The following is a 26,898-nucleotide window of genomic DNA, read 5'->3' on the forward strand; positions in this document are numbered from 1 at the left end:
GAATAGAGTAGATATATACACATAGAATGTGTATATATACATATATATATATGTCAGTGAGACACCTATATATGTATATTTATATTTAATGCAGCGCTAGATGGCATAAAAGCCGCTAATTCAATTGCCGGCTTTTGCTCTCTCCTTCACAAACCCGACAGGATATGAGACATGGTTTACATACAGTAAACCATCTCATATCCCTTATTTTATTAGATATTCCTCTTCACTAATGTAAGAAGTGTCTGTGTGTTAAATTTGGGGTCTCTAGCTATGAAATTAAAGGGTTAAATCGCGGAACAAAATTGGTGTGGGCTCCCACGCAATTTTCTCCGCCAGAGTGGTAAAGCCAGTGACTGAGGGCAGATATTAATAGCCAGGAGAGGGTCCATGGTTATTGGCCCCCCCCTGGCTACAAACATCTGCCCCCAGCCACCCCAGACAGTACCGTTGGTATATATGCATCCTGCATATAGATGGCTTTAGAAGTTGCTCTCCAGCTGATCAAGTAAAGCATTTAGCTATGACAGGGGTCCGTGATCTGAATCGCCCCAGTTGCTATACAAGTACAACTCTCGGCTTGCCCTGGCACACATGGCTGACATGGTAGGCAGTAAGTTGTTTTTTTACAACAGCTGATAAGCTACAGCATTGGGAAAAACGCTGTAAAGACCTTTAAAAAAAAAATGGAAGTTTGGAGAATAGGTGAACTGTCTATAGGATGTGCCCCTAGATCTGACACTGTCAGCATTAGGTTGGGGCTACACGGCAACTTTGGCCGTGACACAGGTGAATAGGGTCACATTGCAACTTGCAAAGTACTACATCAAGCAAGCCTCCAAGTCTGTGTCATTTGGATGTTTTGCTATTTTCTCGTCCTGGTTACAGTGTGACCCCAATCACTTGCACTATGCTACAATGTCGCAGTGGGATACAGCAATCTTTGGCTTTACTACCTGTGTCATGGCCAAAGTGACTGTGTAGCCTCAGGCCCTATTCAGACGTCGCTTTTCACGTATGTGTGGTGTCTGTAGCTATCACGGACAGAACACGTTTCCATTTCATGGTCTCCGTCTGACAAGGAGAATGGTGTCAGTCCGCAATCAATTTAGGCTGGATTCACACTTTACACAAGAAAAAAAGGAGCGACTTTGCTCTTGGCTTTTTATCCAATTTTTATCTTTTCTTTTGGTTAATGTGTCACTTTCTACCTGTAGGGTGACATCTTTTTTATTTTATCTCAATCTTTTCCTACCCAATAGGATGAGCTCAGAGAAAGGTACAAAACGCTTCAGTCACGTCTGTAAAATGCTGAGGTGATTGGCTCCTTGTACTTGTTTCGGATGGTTGCAGAAGCTGCCTTCTTAGGCCGGCGTCACACTTGGCGTAAGACAATACGCCACGTATTATACGTCCGTACTACGGCCGTAATACAGAGAAATGTTCCCAAAATATTGATCCGTAGTCAGGGTGTGTCAGCGTATTTTGCGCATGGCATCCTCCGTATGTAATCCGTATGGCATCCGTACTGCGAGATTTTCGCGCAGGCTTGCAAAACCGACATCTAATGGATTTATGTGCTCAAATGTTCGGGAAAACATATATACAGTATATATATATATATATATATATATATATATATATATATATATATATATATGTCATTGAGACACATATATATATATATATTCTGTATTTAGATTTCATTCAGCGCGATATCTGTGAACAGCCGGTAATTCAATTGCCGGCTTTTCATTTCTCCTGCACAAACCCGACAGGATATGAGACATGGTTTACATACAGTAAACCATCTCATATCCCCATTTTTTTTTGCATATTCCACACTACCAATGTTAGTAGTGTGTGTATGCAAAATTTCAGCGCTGTAGCTGCTAAAATAAAGGGTTAAATGGCGGAAAAAATTGGCGTGGGCTCCCGCGCAATTTTCTCCGCCAGAGTGGTAAAGCCAGTGACTGAGGGCAGATATTAATAGCCAGGAGAGGGTCCATTGTTATTGGCCCCCCCGTGGCTACAAACATCTGCCCCCAGCCACCCCAGAAAAGGCACATCTGGAAGATGCGCCTATTCTGGCACTTGGACACTCTCTTCCCACTCCCTGTAGTGGTGGGATATGGGGTAATGAAGGGTTAATGCCACCTTGCTATTGTAAGGTGACATTAAGCCAGATTAATAATGGAGAGGCGTCAATTATGACACCTATCCATTATTAATCCAATAGTACAAAAGGGTTAAAAAACACACACACATGATTTAAAAGTATTTTAATGAAATAAACACAGCGGTTGTTTTAATAATTTATTGCTCTCTCAATCCATTTCCAGGCCCTCGCTTGGCAAAATAATAAACGCACAAGATACATACCCTCAGCTGAACCGTCACGTCCCACGAAGTAATCCATCTGAAGGGGTTAATTATTTTACAGGCAGGAGCCCTGCAAATGCAGCTGTGCTCCGTGCCTGTAATCCCCGGCGAATGAATGAAATGTAGGTCATTGACCTACATTTCCTTCAGTCGCGGTGATGCGCCCCCTGGTGGATGTCCTCATATGACCTGGAGCGTGGGAAAAAGTTCCCAGGCTGCAGTTCATGAGAACATCCAGCAGGGGCGCATCACCGCAACTGAATGTAAGTATAGATCACTCTGCTTTCCTTTCAGCACCCGGGGATTACAGGCACGAGCGAGTGGTTTATCGCAGCTCGTGCCTGTAATATTAGTTAACCCCTTCAGATGGATTACTTCGTGGGACGTGATCGGACATCAGAAGGTATGTATCTTGTGCGTTTATTATTTTGCCAAGCGAGGGTTTCCTGATGGATTGAGAGAGCAATAAATTATTAAAACAACCGCTGTGTTTATTTCATTAAAATACTTTTAAATCATGTGTGTGTGGTTTTTTTTTAACCCTTTCAAACAATTGGATTAATAATGGATAGGTGTCATAATTGACGCCTCTTCATTATTAATCTGGCTTAATGTCACCTTACAATAGCAAGGTGGCATTAACCCTTCATTACCCCATATCCCACCACTACACGGGAGTGGGAAGAGAGTGGCCAAGTGCCAGAATAGGCGCATCTTCCAGATGTGCCTTTTCTGGGGTGGCTGGGGGCAGATGTTTTTAGCCACGGGGGGGCCAATAACCATGGACCCTCTCCTGGCTATTAATATCTGCCCTCAGTCACTGGCTTTACCACTCTGGCGGAGAAAATTGCGCGGGAGCCCAGGCCAATTTTTTCCGCCATTTAACCCTTTATTTTAGCAGCTACAGCGCTGAAATTTTGCACATACACACTACTAACATTAGTAGTGTGGAATATGCAAAAAAAATGGGGATATGAGATGGTTTACTGTATGTAAACCATGTCTCATATCCTGTCGGGTTTGTGCAGGAGAAATGAAAAGCCGGCAATTGAATTACCGACTTTTCACTAACACCGCTGCGTATTTCTCGCAAGTCACACTGCTGGTCCGTGTGGAATCCGTATTTTTCTCGCCCCCATAGACTTTCATTGGCGATTTTTTTGCGCAATACGCTGACAAACGCAGCATGCTGCGATTTTTTACGGCCGTAGAAAGCCGTAATATACGGCTGATAGGAGCAGCCCCATTGAGAATAATTGTGCCGTGTGTAATGCGAGTTTTACGGACGTAGTTTCTGCGCTCTTACGTCCGTAAAACACGCATGTGTGACGCCGGCCTTAGGTCGGGGTCACACGGCCGTCAATTTTATCATGCGAGAGAATCAAGGACAACCCCTTCTTAAACCAAATGTTTGGGCCTGATAAAATAATAACACCTATACTCCCCTCTCGTGCCTGCTCCGTTCCCGCAGTGTCGGCAGTTTGACCAACGGCAGAGACAGTGACGCCATCGCTGATTGGGCGCCGGTGTCACAACACCACATCAAGGCCTCAGCGAGAGTGAGTGCCGACACCACAGGAATGGAGTCGGCACGGGAGGGGAGTATAGGCTTTATTATTTTATCAGGGCCGAACATTGGGTTTAAGTAGTGAACAACCCCTTTAATGTCACTCAGATTAAACGATTAAACTCTGCCATTGTTTGTTCCGAGTTTAGTGTGATCTGGTGCGTTCAGATGGGAGAATTGCATTCTCTGTGTCGGGATGTCAGACTGCTTACGGATGACATCTAAGTGCAGTCCAAAGTTTCACACACACCCATAGACTTGTATGGGTGCGCATGATCCGACCATCGGATGCACCCAGCATGTTTTCCCATGCCAATTTGGCATGATCTGTACTGCCCCAGATCCACATTGAGCCAAGTGTTAGCCGACAAAACATCAGATGATAGCACTTGGCAATGTTATGCGGCAGTTTAGTGAGTCCTAATATATGCATTATTTTGGTCCATAAGATGTACAAGAACAATGTAAATTAAATGAATTATTCTGGTCAGGAAAAAGAGAAAACGAAGCAGAATAGTGAATACTGTGATTTTTCCCATGTGGATCATCTGTCTGTTTGGAAAAACACCCCTATAGGCTAGGTAATTGTCTTTGTTCCGTCCGTGTCTTGTTCATCTCCCACATGGACCGCACACGGCCCGGAAACTTGCTTGTCTGAATGTTAGCCCTCCCCCGTCCATAATTTTACATTATAGGGGGGGTCTCATGGCCTCACAGGCCCTGAAGGAAATTTATTAGCTAAACTTGTGGTTGAGGTAATGCTTTGGCTGTTAGCCAAGAGCAGGTTTTATCCGGTTTTGCCTTACTTTTGGCTGTATAATTTTAAAGAATTTCATTGGTTAATTTGGTCTTGGCGGGCTTTTTCTGTGGATATAAAAAGCCCCGCAGTTTGAATTCTCTTCAGTCAGCGGTTATTCTGAAGAAACCGAAGATAGAAGTATGGAGGACCTTATGCAACAGCTGTTGCTGCGGGCCGGTAAAGAAGACGGTGAAAGCTGGTTAAGAAGTTGCCTGGCTTCTGAGCCGTTACCTGCGTCAGAAGTTCCCGGTCCCTCTTCTCAGGACCCGAACGCTGAATTTCACCCCCCGGTCCAGGAGTTGGCAGCGGCGGCTTCAGCTCGCACTTCAAGTCGTTCCCGGAGAAAGACTCCTCGGAGATCTCAGTCCCCGTCACTTCCGCCAACAAGCCCCGCCGACCAAAGACCGGATGTAAGTAAGAAGCGGCGACGTCCATCAAGTGTTTCCTGCAGTGCCTCTCGGAAACCTTCAGCCCGGCATCAGGAAGCGCCTGTTACCTCATCGCTGAGCGCCGCCTTCCTGCTCGCCGCTGGCAGCCGTAAAAGCGCTGCAGCGGCGTCTTTTCCACAGGTGGAGTTGTTATCCCAGGATTCCAGCCAGCAGACTCCGGCGTCGTCCAACAGGTTACAGCTTGACGTCCAGGTTGGTCCTCGGTCATCTCCTCCCTCAAGAAACCCTCAGCCGTCCTCGCTTTCCTTACAAAGCTCGAGTGCCGGCTGCCATCCTGACCAGCTATCCAGAGGAGGTGCTTCTACTAGGGGTGAGACAATTAATGTACCCCTGTCTGTTTATCCTGACCAACTGAAAGAAATGATAAGGGGTGTTTTGTCAGAGTCCTTAGGGGAGATTTTTAGTATACCCTCTATCCCTCCATCATCCCCTATTCCTGACTGTAACTTGTTACTTCAGAACACGTTCAAGGAGGCTTTGACATGTGAGCTCTCGCCACTTGGTTTTCACCTGAGCTCATCTGTCAAAGATCTCATTTGGAACAATAGTTATGTGGACTTATTCTCTTTGCTTCCTCGTAGGGACCAGCTGAATAGACCTGAGAAAGATATTAAACAGGATAGTGATGATTCCAAGCGGGGTTCAGTTAAGTCCTTTAACAATTGGGTACAGGCATTCTCGATCTATTCAGCTGTCCTAGGAGAGAAGTTTCCCAATCTTTGCTCCAGATTATTCCAGCATTTGGATATTATTTTAGAGGCTTATCGTAACTTTGGAGGTGTCGCCTGGCTCCACTACGATGAGGCTTTCAGACAAAAATTGGCTGTCCACCCGGATATCAATTGGGGGGTAAAAGATGTCGGGCTGTGGATTAATTTGATGCTTCCTCAAAGGCATTTTGCCGCCAGACAAACGGTTCCCAGCTTTCCAAAAAAAGGTGTATGTTTCGTATTCAATGAAACTGCATGCAAATGGGGTAATTCGTGCAGGTTTCGGCACGAGTGCTCCTTCTGTGCTAATCCACACCCCTTGTTCAAATGTTTCAGGAAACAGGCATCCTACTCAGCTTCAAAGGAATCCATTCCTAAAGGCGCAGACGCCTGTGAAGCTAGTAGAAATGCTGTGGTGGCTAAGCATTTACCCAAAACAGGAGACTAGTAGGCTTTTGTTTAATGGCTTCTGTTTTGGATTTGATGTTCCCCAATTTAAAGGTTCCGGATGTAAAATGGTTAGGAATTTATCTACTCTGAACCACCATCCCGAGGTGGCAAGGAAGAAGATTTTTGAGGAACTGGATTTAGGCAGGGTTGCTGGCCCATTTTCCAGTCCCCCGTTTTTGAATTTTCGGGTGTCCCCCCTCGGGATTGTTCCCAAAAAAGAAGCGGGAAGTTATCGTTTAATTCACCACCTCTCCTTCCCTTTGGGCTCCTCCTTGAATGATGAGGTGGACAAGTCTAAATGTTCCGTTTCTTATTCATCATTCGATTCTGCCATTGATCTTCTTAGGAAATTTGGCAGATTCTGTTTGATGTCAAAAGCGGACATAAAATCTGCTTTTAGATTACTGCCTATTAAACCTTCTGGCTTCAATTCTCTGGGTTTTCATTTTGAGAATCAATTTTTCTTTGATAAGTGTTTACCCATGGGCTTTGCGTTATCCTGTTTTTATTTTGAGAGTTTTTCTTGTTTTCTTCACTGGGTATTGGGAACAAGCATTCAGGATGCTGGAATCCTACATTACTTGGATGACTTCCTTTTTGTTGGCCCCCCTTTTTCGGATGCTTGCCTATCGGCACTAAACAGCTTCTCAGCAATGTGTGACTTATTTGGTATCCCTTTAGCTCATGATAAAACCTGCCAACCCACCAATGTGATTGAATTTTTAGGTATTACCTTGGATTCAATGCATATGGAATGTAGACTTCCGGACGAAAAAATTTCTAAATTATGCTCTACCCTTGACAAATTCTTGCAGCGTAAGAAGGTTACTCTAAAAGAAATGCAGTCTCTTTTGGGTCTGTTGAACTTCGCCTTACGCGTTATCCCGATGGGTAGGAGTTTTTCCAGACGTCTGTATGACTCGACGATTGGAGTCTCTTCTCCGGAATCTCATATCAGAATATCATCTGAGTTGAGAGAGGATGCGGTGATTTGGCGTACATTTTTGACTACCTACAACGGTAAAAGTTGTTGGCAATCGGCTTTTACCCTTGCTGACAATTTTAATTTTGCTTTTTCTTGTAGAGGGGATCTAGGTTGCGGTATCCTTTTTTCGCCTCATTGGTTTTTTCACAAATGGCCAGATTCTTGGGTCCTGAACAGGATAGTAGAGAACGCTATGGTTCTGGAACTCTTTTCTATCTTCATTGGCCTGTCTCTGTGGGGGCATTTACTGAAGGATAATAGGATTTTGTTTTTGTCTAACGATCCCGGTGTTATTCTTGGAATTAACACACTATCATCCAAGAATCGCTGGGCTATGAAAATCCTGAGACAGTTAGTTCGTCTTTGTTTGAAGCTAAATATTTGGCTAAAAGCTAAAAGTGGTACAAGTAACTTATCTGTAATCACCGATTCTATTTGTTGTCAACAATGGCAAATCTTTCGCCAACAGGTTCCTTCAGCAGATCTGGATCCTACGGCTTGCCCTCATCAGATTTGGGAAATAATTCTGAATTGATTCCTCGCTTTATTGCTAATTCATTATCAGCCAGAACATGGGCTGATTACTCAGCCGCATGGCAAGATTGGATTAACTTTTGCAATCTTAACAATTTTATTTTCAGTATCTCCAGTCCTATTTCGGGTTTGAAATTTCTCGAGTTTTTATGTAATAAAGGTTTATCTTTTTCGGCGGTATCTAAATCCCTAGCTGGGATCTCGTTTTTTCTGAAATTGCTTGGCAAAACTCCGCTGACTGGTTTATTCCCTATCAAACAATTTTTGAAAGGTTTTAAGAGGTCTAGTTTTAAACCGGATAGTAGACGCCCGATTTCCCTTTCCTTTTTGAAAGACCTTTGTTTATCCCTCCGTGAAGTTTGTACAGATTCTTTTGAAACCGCTTTATTTTCTTCTGCTTTTTCGTTAGCCTATTTTGGTGCTTTACGGGTCGGGGAATTGGTTTCAGAGAAAAAATGCAACCCTTCGGGTTTGATGGTTACGGACGTGTCAATTATGGACTCACATTTGTTTTTATTTGTTAGGCGCTCTAAAACTGACCAGTTGGGCAGAGGAGTTAGACTGAGAATCGAGGCGAAACCTGATGAAAACTTCTGCCCTTTAATTAATACCTCAAATTGGCTTCGTGTTAGACCTTCTCTTCCTGGTCCTTTGTTTATCCATTCAGATGGTTGTCCCGCGACGATTTTCCAATTCAACTCGGTTTTGAAGAAGTGTTTGCGTTTTTTAAAGAAAGATCATTTAAAATTTACCTCACATTCCTTCCGAATAGGAGCGGCAACGGAGGCGGCGAGAGCTGGGCTGCAAAACTCTCAAATAATGCAACTGGGTAGATGGGAGTCAGGAAGATTTAAGCTGTATGTGAGACACGATCTATATGATATCTGACTTTGATTTCATTTCAGGTGCCAGAATTGTATGGATCATAGGACACTCTTATGTGTTTTGGGCGCAGAAGAGAGCCAACCAACGCTTTTATTCTGAGAACCTTTCTTTCAGCCAAGATTCGGTGTTAATTTTTTGGCACAGCGTTAAAGGATTATCCTGGTTTAATTTATTCCCCGAATTGAATAGATGCTTCTTTAAATTTCCTCCTCCTGATTTAGTGATTTTCCATCTGTGTGGGAATGATCTCGGGAGATCCAAAACCCTAGATCTTTTATCTCGTTTAAGATCTGATTTTGTTTCTTTTAAGCAATCTTTTCCTTTCACTTGTTTTGCATTCTCTGAGATCATTCCTAGGTTAATTTGGTCTACGAAGGAGCTATCTTTTTTTGAGAGAATTCGGAAACGAGTCAACAGAGGTTTGTGTAGATTTCTGCCAATGATTAATGGGTTTTCTTTTAGACACGTTGAACTCGAAGGTTTTTTACCCGGCTTATTCCGTACCGAATTGGTTCATCTTTCAGACATAGGTTTGGACATTTTTAATTTAGACCTGCAGACAATGGTGGAGCAATGGCTGTGTCGTAGTGGGGGGGCCAGGTCTCTCTGAGCCCCGGCGTATGGAAAATCGCCCTTTGGGTGGATTGGTGGTATTGTGGTTAAACATACGGTTATTTAAGAGTTATTAATTTTTAAGAAATTGAAACGTGTTTTATGGTTCTTAAAGTTACTCAAAAATAAATGACACGGCCTTTACTTCCACCTACTGTCTCTGGTGTCTTTTATTGTATGAATGGGCCTTGTGTGGCCATGTTAGCCCTCCCCCGTCCATAATTTTACATTATAGGGGGGGTCTCATGGCCTCACAGGCCCTGAAGGAAATTTATTAGCTAAACTTGTGGTTGAGGTAATGCTTTGGCTGTTAGCCAAGAGCAGGTTTTATCCGGTTTTGCCTTACTTTTGGCTGTATAATTTTAAAGAATTTCATTGGTTAATTTGGTCTTGGCGGGCTTTTTCTGTGGATATAAAAAGCCCCGCAGTTTGAATTCTCTTCAGTCAGCGGTTATTCTGAAGAAACCGAAGATCCCGCCCACCCTCCCTTATTTAAATACTACCCTGTCGTGTTCATTTATTTTGCGAGGAAAATCGCCCTTTGGGTGGATTGGTGGTATTGTGGTTAAACATACGGTTATTTAAGAGTTATTAATTTTTAAGAAATTGAAACGTGTTTTATGGTTCTTAAAGTTACTCAAAAATAAATGACACGGCCTTTACTTCCACCTACTGTCTCTGGTGTCTTTTATTGTATGAATGGGCCTTGTGTGGCCATGAGCCTGAAGACTGTGAAAGACAGAAAGCACATGGAAGCAACATGGATGGCATCTGTGTGCTCGCCTTTTTTCCATTGACTTGAATGGGCCATTTTGATCTTACAATTAATTGTATACAAATTGGACGTCTCCATTCTTATTTGTTGACAGATGGTCCGCAATTCACAACCGACATGTGAACTTGATCATAGGCTGTAATCCGCAAAAAAAAAAAAAGCTAGAACAGGTTCCTGAAGCACATGCATGTGCAGATTAAGATCTCGGCTCCGAGATCGTCTCCCGAGACCTCGAGATGAGATTTTGTTGCCAAGATCTCACTCTGCGCATGCTCTGCCTCCTGTGGCCATTTTCCCGGAGGCCTCAGCATCAAGGCAATAGAAATGTGGGGGCTTCGGGTTTTCACAAAATGTCCCCCCGTAGCCCGCGCAACACCACGCACCGCTGAGCCTGCAGCACCAGACTGGGATGGGATTTCCCGGAGACCACCGCATTGCAGCAATGGATGTGCAGGGGCTCTGGGCTTTCACAAAATGTCGCCATAGCCCCCACACCGCGCACCAGTCTGGGTCATATCATCGCCGGACCACCAAACACCCCATGTGACTCCGCTCCACCAGTGCTGCCGATCTCCCCGGTTAAGGCCCCTTTCACACATCAGTTTTTTGCAATCTGTCGAATTGTGAAAAAAAAACGGATCCGGCGACTGATGCCGCTGGATCCGTTTTTTTCTCCTAAACTTGTATTAGCGACGGATGGCTTCACGTTTCATCTGTCGTTCGCCAGATCCGTTGAAAATTGTTTGTCCGGCGGCCGGAGATAACGGACTAAGTAACGTTTTTTATGTACGTCCAAAAAACGGACAGTGACGGATCCATCGCCGTCCGTTGTTTGCTAGAATGGAAGCCTATGGTGCCGGATCCGTTTTTTTTTAACTGAGCATGCTCCGATCCAATTAGCCAGATCCGCTAGTTGGATCCGTCGAAAAAACAGTTTTTCACAATCTGCGATGGATCCGTCGAGCCAACGGATTGTGACTGACGGCAAAAAACTGATGTGTGAAAGGGGCCTAAGCTGAATTCTGGACTTTAAGGCGGACCCCAATTGACGCATTCATTTTTTTCCCCAGCTTCCTTCTGAAAATTTGGGGTGCGTCTTACAGTCCGAAAAATACGGTATTTCATACATTTTCAGGAGAAACACTAGAGGAGCAGTGCAGTGTAGAGTGGTAAGAATTGCAATTTTATGGGCAATGCAATTATTTACAATGCAGCACAATGTCAGCAGAGCGGACAGGTCCTCCTCCATTACGGCCCACATAAGTCATTCTGTCTGGACTCTTTTCGAACATAAAAGTGCTTTCCTACTGGGTAAATAAGAGGATTGTAATTCTTTTGATGAAATCTATGCACACAGAATAATGTAAGAACAATGAGTTATTTTTTCTTCAAAAAGAGTTTACAAGAAAAGAAAATGAAAAGCGTTGTTAATCCCTGAGGAGCTGGCAGCGGGCCAGCAATGACGGTACCAGTGCACAACTTCCACTGCTTCTCCCTCCATAGCGGACAGTCTGGGACACTGACCTGTTTTCTTTACTGGCTGAGTGAGTACAATTGTATCTAGCCCGGGGTAAGACTAATACCACCAGTGTGTCCTAATTCAATTGTCCTGGCGTTCTGACGTCTCCTCTCACAGCTGGCTCTGACATGAATCGCCTGGAATAATTATTCTGGAATCGATTGTAGATTTTCATTGCCATGCTTTCCTCGAGACCAAATTTGGTAATAGTGGCTTCTGTGGTTTCAGATTGTTGGGTTTGTGCTCTGGTATTGTTTAAGGTAAGCTTTACGTCACATGTAGAGGGCCTCCGGTCATGTAGGGGGAGGCTACAAGTCTAAAATGGATTCAGTATAAAGTATCCTAAAGGAAACCGAACTGCAATATTTGTGACAATGTAAGAACGAGCCTAAAGTGGTGGTCAGATCAGGATGTGTTACCCTATTCTTAAGGGATAGGTCATCAAAGTCAGATCGCAAGTCAGACCCCAGGTACTGCCAATGCTCCGGTGTTATAATTTGGTGGATAGATGTAAACACATTGCCCTGATTCATCATTGTATTTCTGCCAGTTTTTTTGCTGTGAAATCCTCTCAATTAGGCCTCTTTCACAGGTCAGTGTCTCCAGTACGTGTGGTGACAGTTTTCACACATACCGGAGACACTGACACATATAGACCCATTCAAATTAATGGGTCTGTGCACATATCTGTTTTTTTTCTCTATGGACCGTATGAGTGACCCACACATGAACATGTCTGTTTTTGTGCAGCTGCACAGATCACACGGACCCATTCAAGTCATTGGGTCCGTGTAAACAGTGTCACACAGACAGCCGTCGGGGAAGAAGTGCTACAGTGAGCGCTGTTCCCCGGTGGCAGGTGCTGAAGACTGCTCTCATCATTCTCCCCTGCTCTGCCGGCAATTGGTGTGAGCAGAGGAGAATGATGAGAGTTACCGTATATTAAAGTCCGAACTATGACAGCAAGTGGGGGCTTTTGGGACTCTTAGGCCGGCGTCATACTGGCGACTTAAACGGACAAGTGCAATGCGATAAAAAAATCGCATTGCACTCGGACCAATATTATACTATAGGGCAGCTCCCAGCAGCCGATTTTTCTTGTCAGCCATTTTCCTCGGTTCGAGACAATCACAGCATGCTGCGATTGTCACGGACACTCGGCCGACTCTCGGCTCACTCGCACCCATATAAGCCTATGGGTGCGAGTGAGACAGCGCACACCACTCAGATATCAACCGAGTGCTGTGCGCTAAACGCGGACCCCGGCAATGGAGGAGATGGAGAAATTAGTTTCTCCGCCTCCTCCGCAGCTGTGCTCCGATCCGCTGTGTGCAAGAGAATCGGAGCACAGACGCATGACACTCGGCTCCCGCTCGCAGCAGAGCAGGAGCCGAGGGTCATTGGCATATCACATCCGATGCTCTCGCATCAGATGCAATACGCTAGTGTGACGCCGGCCTTACTCCCATCATCCAACACCTGCTGCCGCTAATAACAGTGACAGCAGGAAAGGACGATCGGGATATTCCTCAGCCGCCGCCGCCTGCGATTTAACAAAATAAATGAATGAAAAAACCTGACGTGGGTTCCCCCCTATTTTTTTGAACCAACCAGGCAAAACTCATAGCTGGGGACTGCAACCCTCAGCTGTCAGCTTCAGCAAGGTTGGTTATCAAAAATAGAGGGGTCCCCACACTGTTTTTTTAAGTTATTAAAATAAATAATTTAAAAAATGGCCTGCGGTTCCCCCCATTTTTGACAACTAACCATGCTAAAGCAGACAGCTGGGGGTTGGTATTCTCAGACTGGTAAGGGGCCATTGATATAGGCCCCCCAGCCTAAAAACAGCAGCCCGCAGCTTCCCAGAAAAGGCGCATCTATTAGATGCGCCGTTTCTGGCGCTTTGCCCAGCTCTTCCCACTTGCCCTGTAGCAGTGGCAAGTGGGGTTAATGTGGCGCCCCCACTGCCGCAGGGCCGAGGGGTACCCGGTACCGGGCCTCTGAGTCTCTGCTTCTGGGGTTGTCACGGCGGCTAGGCCCCGGTCCGTGACCCTGCCGTGGGGCGCACAGTGAATGATCGGTGTGGATAGTGGTGGTGGTGCGGTGCAGGTCGCGATAAATAATGAGGACACCAGGTTGCAGTCTCTTTACCTCTTTACTGAAGATCTCTGGGTCCTCAATCCAGAATACGGCTCACCAGGCTGCGCAAGTCCGGCCGGTCCAATGACACTTCCAGAGTTCTCTTCACAGGAGGAAATCTGTGCCTTCCCCCTAGCGCTATGTGTTGTAGTCCTTGCCTGCTGTGCTTACGGAAAGTACCCCACAACTTTTGTGTCTGTTTCTGATGTTCCCTCACAACTCGACTAGATGATGTTCTGCTAATCCTCCGTCCCTCCCTGAGGTTCGGGTAGGAACGGCACCCGTTTGACGGGTAGGCCTGGAGTTCTTCCGGGACCCTAGAGACGCCCCTCTCCCACAATTGCCTCCCAAGACTTCATAGGTGATTTGAGTTAGACAGCCCGCCTGAGACTGACTGTCCTGCCGCTGTTTGGAGTATTGCTTGAAGCTGAATGTTGTTCTACTCCCTCGGCGTTCCGGCCACCGGTATTGCGCCTCAGTAGGATGTTGCTTCGGTCTTACAGCACGACTCCTACTGGTATTTCTCCTTTGCGTGATCCCGTTTCTCACTCAGCACAATCTATCTCTCTTCTAATCCTTTCTTGGGCACCGCCGCTACCCGGAGCAGGCACGGTCCCGTTACGTTCGTTCTCGTTGCCAAGCCTCTGTCAGGATCCCACCCCTGACAGAGACCCTACTGTATCTTCCCCTACAACACCCTCTGCCACAAGGTGTTGCCTGGTTCCAACCCAGTCAGCTTTCTGATCTAACTTCCTGCCTGACCCCCAGTTTACCCACTATGGTGGGGAGTGGCCTAATGAATAGCACCCTTAGCTCCCCCCGGAGGCCCGGCTGTGAAATGTATTGGTGTCTGTGATACCTGATCAGATGAACTCCTTCAGTGCCATCGGACGCACCATAGCTCCCCATAGTGGCGGAGCCACAGTACTGCAACGACCAGGACTCTGGGGCGCTGCACTCCCCCCTGGTTAAACACAGTACTCCGGGACTGGGAAGAAAACAACAATACAAGTTTAGCAAAAAGACATACAGTTTGGTTGAGTGCAATAACAATAAGTATACTTGAACAAGCTTCCCTTTATGGGAGGTGAGGACACTTGAACGTTACAAAACATGGTTAAACATTAAACATTATAAATTACAGGCTATAAATAACTCCTGTTACCCAACCGGGTATTCTACTAAGTGCAAAAATTGCTGAACAATACTTTAACATTGCCTTTAAGGACTCACACTCTAAATCCACTAAAGACCTTCCTATAATCACATTATAAGGCACTTTAACTTTTTTCATTCTCCTTCTTTAAATCTGCAGGACCGCCTGTCCTATCGGCACCAGACCTACTGCCTCTCCTTTCTGTTACAGGACCGCCCCGTTCAGCCAGGGCCTACTGCCTTTTCAACTACTATACACAGTATAGAACATAACATTTCTTTCAGTTTAAGAGCACTGAGCCATCTCTACATGACTCCTATGAGGACTCAGGGTTTACCTTCTATCCTAACTATCTATCAACATTATCAAGCATTTTCTTCTGAACATTAAGCCTTCTCATTATCTTTCTTCCTTTCTTGCATGCTGGACACCACATCTATTTCTACGGGCCCACTGCATCCTTCTTCTATCTTTCACCTTTTACTTCTCAGAGCACATCATCAGTATTCCTTCACATTTAACTAATTAAACACATATAACTCTCTTGTACAAACATTATCATCACTTTTCTCTCATTGACATTATTGCTATTTATCTTAAGCAATTTTACTGTTGAAATACGATAAATGAACATCCCCTTTAAGAGGGGGCCAAGTCTCTGTGAGGTAGCGTGTCTTCCCAAGCTACCAGTCCATACTCAGCAAAGGTTCCAGTGCGGTATCTTCGCAAAGAGTCTTTAAGTAAAACCAGCAGGGAGCGCCTTTAATAAGGTGCAACTATTTACAAGAAGTTCGGATCATGCACTGTTCATGATTTCAGCAGTTTTTGAATAACATAGAAAAATAGAAAAATTACCAAAAACAATAGGGATCCCGGGTAAACAAAGGGATCCCTTTAAGAGTTAACCCTTTACGGGTATAGCAACAAAGTAGTGGAACAGTAACTATTTACAGATTCAGGGTATCGAGGTTTATTCTTCTAAAGCTGGAGGTGGCTTCCGCGAGTACCGGTCTCCCCCCGCCACCACATAGAGGGCGTCCGCACCCTGGATAGGGGTCTGGGTACTCACGGTTCTCCTTGGAGTGATGGCCCGCAGGCATTTGGCGCACAGGGAAATCGGGGCAATAGCCGCCGGTCTTGAGGAATCATCAGAGGATGGTACGGTCACTTCCGGCTTGTATTTGCGTACGTGCAGGGCATACCACCCCTTATCCCCCCAATGGCGGGTGTACCGAACCCGGTCTCCTGGGTAAAGATCCCGGCCTGGGTGTCCTTCAATGAGGTGCGCCTCTACATCCCGCCGGTTTACAAACACTTCCAAGGCAAGACCGGGCTCCTTAATGAAGCCCCAACCTCCTTGCAGCCGGAAGGTATTGATCACGCCATAGCGCTGCGGCCCCCAGTTCTCCTCTGCAACTTGCCTGACTTGGGCTTTATTCTGAAGGTCCTTCTCTCGCTCAGCCTGACGCCGGAGCTCCTTCTTGCGGGCCCATTCTTCCTCTTGCTGGCGCAGCTGTTGGCGGTACTCCCGCTGGCGGATGACTTCGATACTCTCCCCCTCCTCTTGGGCATCCCCTGGGAACCCCATCAGGTTGGTAGTGGCCGCACGGGTCCATTTGAAGGTTACCCAATCTCCCTGGAGCTGCGTGGGTTGTTTGATGGGCCGTAGGGGGCGATCGGCCGTCTGCAGAGTTTCCCAGGGCCTCTCGCACTCGATGCGGCTACACACTCACCCGGGTGGTTGTGGTGGGGGTGAGTCTACATCCACCAGCAGGGGCTCTTCAATCGCCACGCCGGGATCGGCGCGGTTACCTGCCTCCGATGCACCCCCGGTGTCGGCCTCCTCCGTTGTCGGCTGCAGGGCCGATACCTGGTGCGGGGGCGGCTCCTCGCCAGGGGTGGTTGCTCGCTGGCACAGACTCCGGAACTGCCGGCACAGCTCCTCCACTTCTGCCCCGAGGATTTCCTGGTTAGCGCAGCCTGGTATGGACTCCGCCGGCTCCCATTGGTAGAACCCGGCACGGGTCTTCTCTCCCTCCCCGGGGTGACTTCCGCGCTCCATGCTGCCAATCGGATTCTGCCTCGTGGTCCCCAGAAGTTCTTGCCCCTCCCTGTCCGGAGGGCGACCTTTCTCTCCTCCACCATCCCACACTAGGAGGCGGGCCCTTCTCCTTGATGGGCATATTCTCTGGACATAGTAATATCGGTGAGGGGCGGGCTCCATCTTCGCGCCACTCTTCCAAGCTACGCCCACGAAGACACGCCCCATGCTCCCTGGGTGCCACATAGTGTTATAATGGCGGCGGTTTTGACGGGGAATGTCGGGACACAGTCTTTGCAACATAATACAGTCCTAACACAGTAGACCACAGTTCCAAGGCACACATGACCTGATTCTTCAGGCTTAAGTAGATCCTGTTCGTGACGCCAAGTTTGGAGCGCCCCCACACCTGCCGCAGGGCCGAGGGGTACCCGGAGCCGGGCCTCTGAGAGTCTCTGTTCAGTTCTGGGGTTGTCACGGTGGCTAGACCCGGTCCGTGGCCCTGTCTGTCAGTAGGGGACGTCCGGTGCAATAAGTGGTGTTGTAACGGTGCAGGTCGCGATAAATAATGAGGACACCAGGTTGCAGTCTCTTTACCTCTTTACTGAAGATCTCTGGGTCCTCAATCCAGAATACGGCTCACCAGGCTGCGCAAGTCCGGCCGGTCCAATGACACTTCCAGAGTTCTCTTCACAGGAGGAAATCTGTGCCTTCCCCCTAGCGCTATGTGTTGTAGTCCTTCCCTGCTGTGCTTACGGAAAGTACCCCACAACTGTTGTGTCTGTTTCTGATGTTCCCTCACAACTCGACTAGATGATGTTCTGCTAATCCTCCGTCCCTCCCTGAGGTTCGGGTAGGAACGGCACCCGTTTGACGGGTAGGCCTGGAGTTCTTCCGGGACCCTAGAGACGCCCCTCTCCCACAATTGCCTCCCAAGACTTCATAGGTGATTTGAGTTAGACAGCCCGCCTGAGACTGACTGTCCTGCCGCTGTTTGGAGTATTGCTTGAAGCTGAATGTTGTTCTACTCCCTCGGCGTTCCGGCCACCGGTATTGCGCCTCAGTAGGATGTTGCTTCGGTCTTACAGCACGACTCCTACTGGTATTTCTCCTTTGCGTGATCCCGTTTCTCACTCAGCACAATCTATCTCTCTTCTAATCCTTTCTTGGGCACCGCCGCTACCCGGAGCAGGCACGGTCCCGTTACGTTCGTTCTCGTTGCCAAGCCTCTGTCAGGATCCCACCCCTGACAGAGACCCTACTGTATCTTCCCCTACAACACCCTCTGCCACAAGGTGTTGCCTGGTTCCAACCCAGTCAGCTTTCTGATCTAACTTCCTGCCTGACCCCCAGTTTACCCACTATGGTGGGGAGTGGCCTAATGAATAGCACCCTTAGCTCCCCCCGGAGGCCCGGCTGTGAAATGTATTGGTGTCTGTGATACCTGATCAGATGAACTCCTTCAGTGCCATCGGACGCACCATAGCTCCCCATAGTGGCGGAGCCACAGTACTGCAACGACCAGGACTCTGGGGCGCTGCATTAATATTTGTGGGGTTGATGTCACCTATGTAATGTCAGGTGACATGAAGCCCATGGCTTAGTAATGGAGAGGCATCTATAAGACATCTATCCATTACTAATCCTATAGTTATATGTTAAATAAAGTCACAGCCAGAATGAAGTCCTTTAATTGAAAAAATTACACAGACTCCTTTATTTATCTCAATTAAACCATACTTACTGCAACGCTTAATTCCAGTGAAGCCCTCATTCTCCTGTAATAAAACTAAAATAAAAAAAACAACAGTATACCATTTATGTGCGTCGTTGTGTCACAAGCCATAATCCGTGTCTGGCGGCTAAATAGTTTTCAACCTGGACGGTGCCAAGATGCGACCGTCTCGGCTGAAAACCATTGGTGAATGAGCTGCTTTTATACTGATGTCCTGATTTAATTATTTAGTTAATAGTGATGAGCGCAGGTGCTTGGATAAGGTGTTATCTGAGCATGCTCAGGTGCTAAAAAAGTGTCATCGCCCTGCTCGAAAAATATGTTTGAGTCCTTGTGCCTGCATATCCCGTGGCTGTTCACCAGCCACAACACATGCATGGATTTCCTGTTTGTTAGGCAATCGAACAGCCATGAGACATGCGGGCACAAGGACTCAAACATATTTTTCAAGCGCTTGGAAGACACTTGGTTAGCACACGAGCATGCTCAGATAACACCTTATCCCAGCACGTTAACCATCCCACACACAGGGCCAGGGAGCCTTCATGGTCAGTGTGTTCTAGCATTGCATATCTAGCCAATCTAAAGAAAACATGGCAGGTAGCCAGGCGCTGAATAGCCTCATTGCGTTAGGATTTCCGTCACATGTCGGATGATATTTTGCTTCCAGTTCCCACTAGTGTTTTCCATCATAGGGCAGCGCTGCAGGTGATGGTGATATTTCTCCTGCCAGGTCCCTTGGGAGGTGTGTGTTTCCTTCATCTCAGGACCAGCCTGGTAATGGTGGTAGTTTGCTGTATAAAGAGTTAAGTTTGGAGCATATGTTTTTCTGTTAGTTCCTGGAGGGTTTAGGGATTTTTGTGTCTTTATTTGCTTAATAAGACACATAATCCGAAACAGAATTTTTAGTAAAAGGCTTAGCAGAATGTTTGGATTAAAATAATATGGTAATGCCATCTTAAATTCTGCCCCTCTTTACTCAGCTGTCCTCTAGGATATCACATGTCATAGAATCAAAAGGGTTAAGAATAGCAATCCCCTGAGTTATGCACAATGAAAACTATTGGGAATGTTCAGCTTATTTGTGAAATGTATCTGTTGATTAGAAGAAATTAGAAATGAAGCAATTGCTTAATCAGGCGAAAGCGAATGACAAATACTGAGCAGATACAAGGTTCCCTGAGCCTGAGGTACAAAATACTCCAGCCCGTTCTTGTATTATACCATGCAACAAATGCTTAGATGTAATCTGTCACCAGGTTTTTGCTACCCTATCTGAGAGCAGCATGAACTAGGGGCAGAGACCCTGATTCCAGCAATGTGTCGCTTACTGGGCAGCCTGCTGCATTTTTCATCAAATTCCTGTTTTATCAGTTGCAGATCGACCATTTCTCTGAATGCCGAGCTCTGTATAATCACACCCCCAGCACTTATTTCTGTGTACACTAGCCAGAAATCTGCCAATCAGGGGTGTGGGAGGGGTTATACAGAGCTCAGCGTTCAGAGAACTGCTAGATCTGCTGCAGATAAAACAGTGATATTACCAAAGCTGCAGCAAACAGCTCAGTAAGTGACACATCGCTTTAATCAGGGTCTAGACCCATACATACAGACCTCATGAATATGGAGGACTACCTGGCAGCAGGCTTACTAGTCCGCTAGTTAAAAGCTGCTGATTAAAACTGTGATTTTATCAAAACTACAGAAAGAAACTCAGCAAGTGACACATCGCTGAAATCAGTGTCTCTCTTGCCGACATCACACTGCTCTCAGATTAGGTGGCAAAAATGTTGTGAAAGTTTCCCTTTAATGACCTTTTGCTTAAAACTCTTGACAGTGGTGCCCATCGTATTGAGTGAGTACTCTGCTCAGTGTCCCTGTGATCCATACAAGCGAGCTGTTTGCCAATTCCTCTGGTGGCAGATTATCATGGAGAGTATCTGGGATTGATATTTCCCCCGACCATAAATTGTGCGAGTGAGTATACTCGTTGCTTGGGTGGTCTCTTGCTCGGGTGATCTCCGAGTATTTGTGAGTGCTCGGAGATTTAGTTTTTGTTGCCTCAGCTGCTTGATTTACATCTGTTAGCCAGCATAAGTACATGTGGGGATTGCCTGGTTGCAAGGGAATCCCCACATGTATTCAAGCTGTCTATCAGCGATAAATCATGCAGCTGCATTGACAAAAACTAAATCTCTAAGCAGTCACAAATACTCGAAGACCACCCGAGCAACGAGTAAACTCGCTCATCACTAGCGGGGTCCCATACACATTAGACTGTCAGCCATACGCGTCAATATCAGGGGTTTAGCGGACATTAGTCTGTGTATGGGGGGAGCATGGCTCTAGTCTCATCTCAAGCTTCTGTCCATCTCCAGTGTAAGGCGGGGGTCACACTAGCGAGTGCAATGTGAGTCTCTCGCATCAATACCCGGCACTGCCGCCAGCACTCGGGGCCGGAGCGTGTGGCTGCATGTATTTCTTTCCTGTGCCAGCGGCAGTGCCGGGTATTGATGCGAGAGTTTCGTGCGAGTTTCTCACATTGCACTCGCAAGCGTGACTCCGGCCAAAGATGAAGCCTGTCTGAGAATGGTTTCAGCGGAATTGTGTGGGAAGAATGGGATGAATGACAGATCATGGACTGGGGTCTAAGGGGTAAGGTTTCTCCTTATGGAGAGTGACATACCAGCTCTGGCTTGTCAAGGTAAGGAAGCGTATTCACCGTGCAATGCTCTTCTGGGAAATTTTATATGCAAATTGCCTCTTTAGAGAAAAAGAGGACTTAAGGTACCTTCACACGAAGCGACGCTGCAGCGATAGCGACAACGATGTCGATCGCTGCAGCGTCGCTGTTTGGTCGCTGGAGAGCTGTCACACAGACCGCTCTCCAGCGATCAACTATGCCGAGGTCCCCTGGTAACCAGGGTAAACATCGGGTAACTAAGCGCAGGGCCGCGCTTAGTAACCCGATGTTTACCCTGGTTACCAGCGTAAAATCTAAAAAAAACAAACAGCACATACTTACATTCACGTCCCCCTGCGTCCACTTCCTGACTGACTGAGCGCCGTACAGTGAGAGCAGAGCGGTGACGTCACCGCTGTGCTGCTTTCACTTTCACTTTGCGGCGCTGAGTCAGAGGAGGAAGCAGACTGCAGGGGACGCAATGTGAGTATGTGCTGTTTGTTTTTTTTACATTTTACGCTAGTAACCAGGGTAAACATCGGGTAACTAAGCGCGGCCCTGCGCTTAGTAACCCGATGTTTACCCTGGTTACCAGTGTAAAACATCGCTGGTATCGTTGCTTTTGCTTTCAAACACAACGATACACAGCGATCGGACGACCAAATAAAGTTCTGGACTTTATTCAGCGACCAGCGACATCACAGCAGGATCCTGATCGCTGCTGCGTGTCAAACGAAACGATATCGCTAGCGAGGACGCTGCAACGTCACGGATTGCTAGCGATATCGTTATAATGTCGTTTCGTGTGAAGGTACCTTTAAACTCTATAGTGCCACCTGTTATCGTAAAGGTACCTTCACACGAAGCGACGCTGCAGCAATAGCGACAACGATGTCGATCGCTGCAGCGTCGCTGTTTGGTCGCTGGAGAGCTGTCACACAGACCGCTCTCCAGCGATCAACTATGCCGAGGTCCCCTGGTAACCAGGGTAAACATCGGGTAACTAAGCGCAGGGCCGCGCTTAGTAACCCGATGTTTACCCTGGTTACCAGCGTAAAATCTAAAAAAAACAAACAGCACATACTTACATTCACGTCCCCCTGCGTCCACTTCCTGACTGACTGAGCGCCGTACAGTGAGAGCAGAGCGGTGACGTCACCGCTGTGCTGCTTTCACTTTCACTTTGCGGCGCTGAGTCAGAGGAGGAAGCCGACTGCAGGGGACGCAATGTGAGTATGTGCTGTTTGTTTTTTTTACATTTTACGCTAGTAACCAGGGTAAACATCGGGTAACTAAGCGCGGCCCTGCGCTTAGTAACCCGATGTTTACCCTGGTTACCAGTGTAAAATATCGCTGGTATCGTTGCTTTTGCTTTCAAACACAACGATACACAGCGATCGGACGACCAAATAAAGTTCTGGACTTTATTCAGCGACCAGCGACATCACAGCAGGATCCTGATCGCTGCTGCGTGTCAAACGAAACGATATCGCTAGCGAGGACGCTGCAACGTCACGGATTGCTAGCGATATCGTTATAATGTCGTTTCGTGTGAAGGTACCTTAAGTCATATTGTAAGACTCGTTAAAGGGTTGATTGTGACTTGTAGGATCGCTACTTCCAACAGGTGGCGCTATAGAGTTTAAGTCCTCTTTTTCTCAGAAGAGGCAATTTGCATATATATAGATCATGGAATGGAAACTATAGAGGAAAAAGTCATATGTCCATAAAGGCTGAAGTTTGGTTTGTGTATATTCACATTTACAACTACTCCACATAGTACAAAACGTTGCTTTCAATGTGAAAAAATACACCATTGTTTTATAAAAAAAAAATCCTTGTCAGGAACTCACGCTTTCTTCAATGTAGTTTCCGTTCTGATGTGGTTTTTGAAGGCTTTTTTTTTGTCTACGTTATTTTTTTGCTGTGGATTTTGCTTGGAATCTTCAGCATAGACATGATATGACAGCACTTTTTTTTTCCTGCAGGGCAGTTTTTCAAGGCTTCACCTGGAAGAAACATGCCGTATAGACAGCAAAGTAGTTTTCCCCTTGAAATGAATAGGAAGCTTATTCGAAGAGTGTTTAAAGAGGATTTTGGTGTGAACTTTGGGCCATGACCCCTTCTAAATCCATGTCAAAAATCTGTTTCAATGTAGCCCAAATGAGGCCGAAAACATCCTTAAAAAATACATAAAAAATCCTCCCCACCCCTACATTGTATATTCTGTGCTGATGTTTTCCTATTGGATGGTAATGGAGTTGTGAAAGCATCGGTCACATGCGTAGGATGCGGGCTGTTGTTGGGTATATGATCCAAATCTAATTCTGATCTTATTTCCTACAGGGCATTAATAACTATAGGGAAAGTTCTCATTTTCTATTTGCATCATACTATCGCCGTGTGATCGGCTTTTTCAATCTCTGGGCATCATGCATTAAAGCAGAGAGGAGAATGGCCCCTCATCCTCTCAGTGAGCGCAAATAGGATGAAATATACGGTACCTATTTTTATCGAAAAAATATTCGGTCATTCCGTTCTACTGATTTCTATTCATAAAGAAGTCACTTTATGGCCGGAGCATTCAATTCGGGTCCTTTGCTGTAGTAATGAATCTCCCGTCTGTTTTGAGATGTTGCAGGAACTCATTGCTCTTCATTTTCTTACGTTATATTATCAGGGTCACTTTAGATTTTTTTTCCGGACCTTTCTAGAACAGAATCTACGGTAATCCTGATATAAAGCTACCTAGACCCCTGATAATCGTATCAGGACTGTGCAGCTAGATCTGTCAGATCCTGTAAGAAAGGTTTTCGGTGATTACATTCAGCCATTGTTATATGTTGGATGTAAAGTACATTTGGCCAAGGTTAGATAAGCAGAGAAAATAATTAAGGACAAGTCTGTAAGACCTGGGAGGATCCCTGTAAATGAAGGACAAATGGCAACCACATCCTCACGGCTTCCAGCTGTCCGGTTACTGCGCAGTATCCCAGTCACTGTAATGTACACTCCCATAAGGAGACTCTTCCAATCCATCCTGACAGACTATTTTGTCTCACATGCAGATCTTTGCTCTTTGTCTTCCTTTATCCTGTAATGTAAATTGTTGGCCCTATAAAGCCTTCCTTTATAGAAGCCATATCTCTGTCCCCTGTGATGAGAGTGCCACATCTCATCTCCTCCACACTCCCAAACCACACAACTAATTTTATCTCCTCTAGAACTAAAATTACCAGTGTGAACATCGCCCATGGGCAGACTCCCAGCCCTGATGATAACTTGTGTCACATGCCTGCGTAGGATTCTAACGCGAGGACTCGCAGTATTCCCTGTCAGCCGTGACTCCTGCGCAGGGCGCTCTTTATAGAATAATTAGTATTACCGCTTTCTACTAATAGTCATCATTGGGCTGCAGCCTTTATGGAAGATTGGCACTGGTAAAACTAAACGGTTCCTTAGGCCGGTTTCACACGTCAGTGGCTCCGGTACGTGTGGTGACAGTTTCCTCACGTACCGGAGACACTGACACACGTAGACACATTAAAATGAATGTGTCTCTGCAGATGTCAGTGTGTTCTCACGGACCATGTGTCCGTGTGCAAAACACAGAGACATATCAGTGTTCGTGGGAGCGAACGGATCACACAGACCCATTAAAGTCAATGGGTGCATGTAAACACGTACCGCACACGGATACCGTCTGTGTGCTGTCTGTGTGTGTTTTTTAATTCATAGAGTTAAAATGGAAAAAAAATTTAAAAAATGCACGTGGACAGCACACGGACGAGTAAAATGGACACACGGACAGCACACGGATGACACACGGATGGCCTACGTGCACACACGGACACAGATAACTCTGGGACCGTTTCTTCAGTTACCGGAAAAATATGGACGTGTGAGACTGGCCTTCTACGTTCCCGTTTTGACGCTGCATATTTGTTGCGGACTCAAAAACACAGCATCTTACATTTCCAGAAAAGTGAATGGGATTTATAAAAGTCCTACTTTTTTTACCCTTTAAGGCCGGTTTCACACGTCAGTGGCTCCGGTACGTGATGTGACAGTTTCCTCACGTACCGGAGCCACTGACACACGTAGACACATTAAAATCAATGCATCTGTGCAGATGTCATTGATTTTTTGCGGACCGTGTCTCCGTGTGCCAAACACGGAGACATGTCAGTGTTCGTGGGAGCGCACGTATTACACGGACCCATTAATGTCAATGGGTCCGTGTAAAACACGTACCGCACACGGACGTTCTCCGTGTGCCGTACAGGAGACAGCGCTCCAGTAAGCGCTGTCCCCCCCACATGGTGCTGAAGCCGCCATTCAAATCTTCTGTGCAGCAGCGTTTGCTGTAAAGAAGATATGAATAATCCATTTTTTTAGTGGTATTTCGTGTTTAAAATAAAGCTCCATGTCCCCACCCCCTGTGCGCCCCCCCCGCTGTTCTGAAAATACTCACCCGACTCCCTCGCAGTGTCCTGTCCTGGCCACAGCTTCTCCTGTATGCGGTCACGTGGGGCCGCTCATTTACAGTAATGAATATGCGGCTCCACCCCTATGGTAGGTGGAGCCGCATATTCATGACTGTAATTGGCGGCCCCACGTGACCGCATACAGTAGAAGGTGCGGCCAGGACAGGAAGCAGCGACAGCCAACGAGGGAGCCGGGTGAGTATTTTCAGAACAGCGGGGGGGCGCACAGGAGGTGGGGACATGGAGCTTTATTTTAAACACGAAATACCACTAAAAAAATGGATTATTCATATCTTCTTTACAGCAAACGCTGCTGCACAGAAGATATGAATGGCGGCTTCAGCACGATGCAGGGGACAGCGCTAAACTTTAGCGCTGTCTCCTGCACGGTGCGTGTGGTACCCAGTGGGCACACGGGAGGCACACGTGTGCCACACTGATGTGCCACAGAAACGCAGGGGCACACGGACACGGATAATTCCCGTACCGTTTTTTTCCGGTACCGGAATTATCTGGACGTGTGAGACTGGCCTAATGCAGCGTAAACTGACCTGCGAGGCAGGTTTCAAATCCACAGGGGGACATCAATTTTATGTGCAGACTTTTCCCATAGATTAGCATTACATGCTGAAATTCTGCAGGTAAAAAAAAATGCGCACTCGTTTAGCGCACACACATCAAAAACGCATGAAAATCTGACACGTCTTCAATTTTTTTTTTTTGCTAACCACTCGGTTCAAAGAAAAAATTTGATATGTGCACAGCTCCACAAAATATCATGGGTACAAGTGATATCCATAAAAGCCATGGATGACATTAATCCCAGAACATCAGTTGTGTGCATGAGCCTTTATAAGGTACAAAAAAAATTACCCAAATGATGAATCGGTTCACTAAGATTTATTTTGTTTTTATGATTTTTTTTTAATAACAACATCCCTTTCCTTTTTTTGTCTTGTGGTATTACTTGCCTCACGCGATTCATGAATT

The 26,898-nt window shown here is 46.4% G+C and overlaps 1 protein-coding gene across 8 annotated transcripts in view; it reads left to right on the top strand.

The window, feature by feature from the left end:
• SNCAIP (synuclein alpha interacting protein) overlaps positions 1–26,898 on the top strand; it is a 344,510-nt gene that overhangs the window by 13,142 nt on the left and 304,470 nt on the right. For 5 of the 8 annotated variants that reach the window (XM_077290966.1, XM_077290935.1, XM_077290985.1 and 2 more), the window contains one exon: positions 11,545–11,692. The exons of the other annotated variants lie outside the window; for them this stretch is intronic. The gene's annotated coding sequence lies outside the window, so the exon portion shown is untranslated. The remainder of the gene's footprint in view (positions 1–11,544; positions 11,693–26,898) is intronic. 8 annotated transcript variants of the gene reach the window in all.

Source organism: Ranitomeya variabilis, chromosome 1 (genome assembly GCF_051348905.1).
Source record: "Ranitomeya variabilis isolate aRanVar5 chromosome 1, aRanVar5.hap1, whole genome shotgun sequence".
Classification (NCBI taxonomy): domain Eukaryota; kingdom Metazoa; phylum Chordata; class Amphibia; order Anura; family Dendrobatidae; genus Ranitomeya; species Ranitomeya variabilis.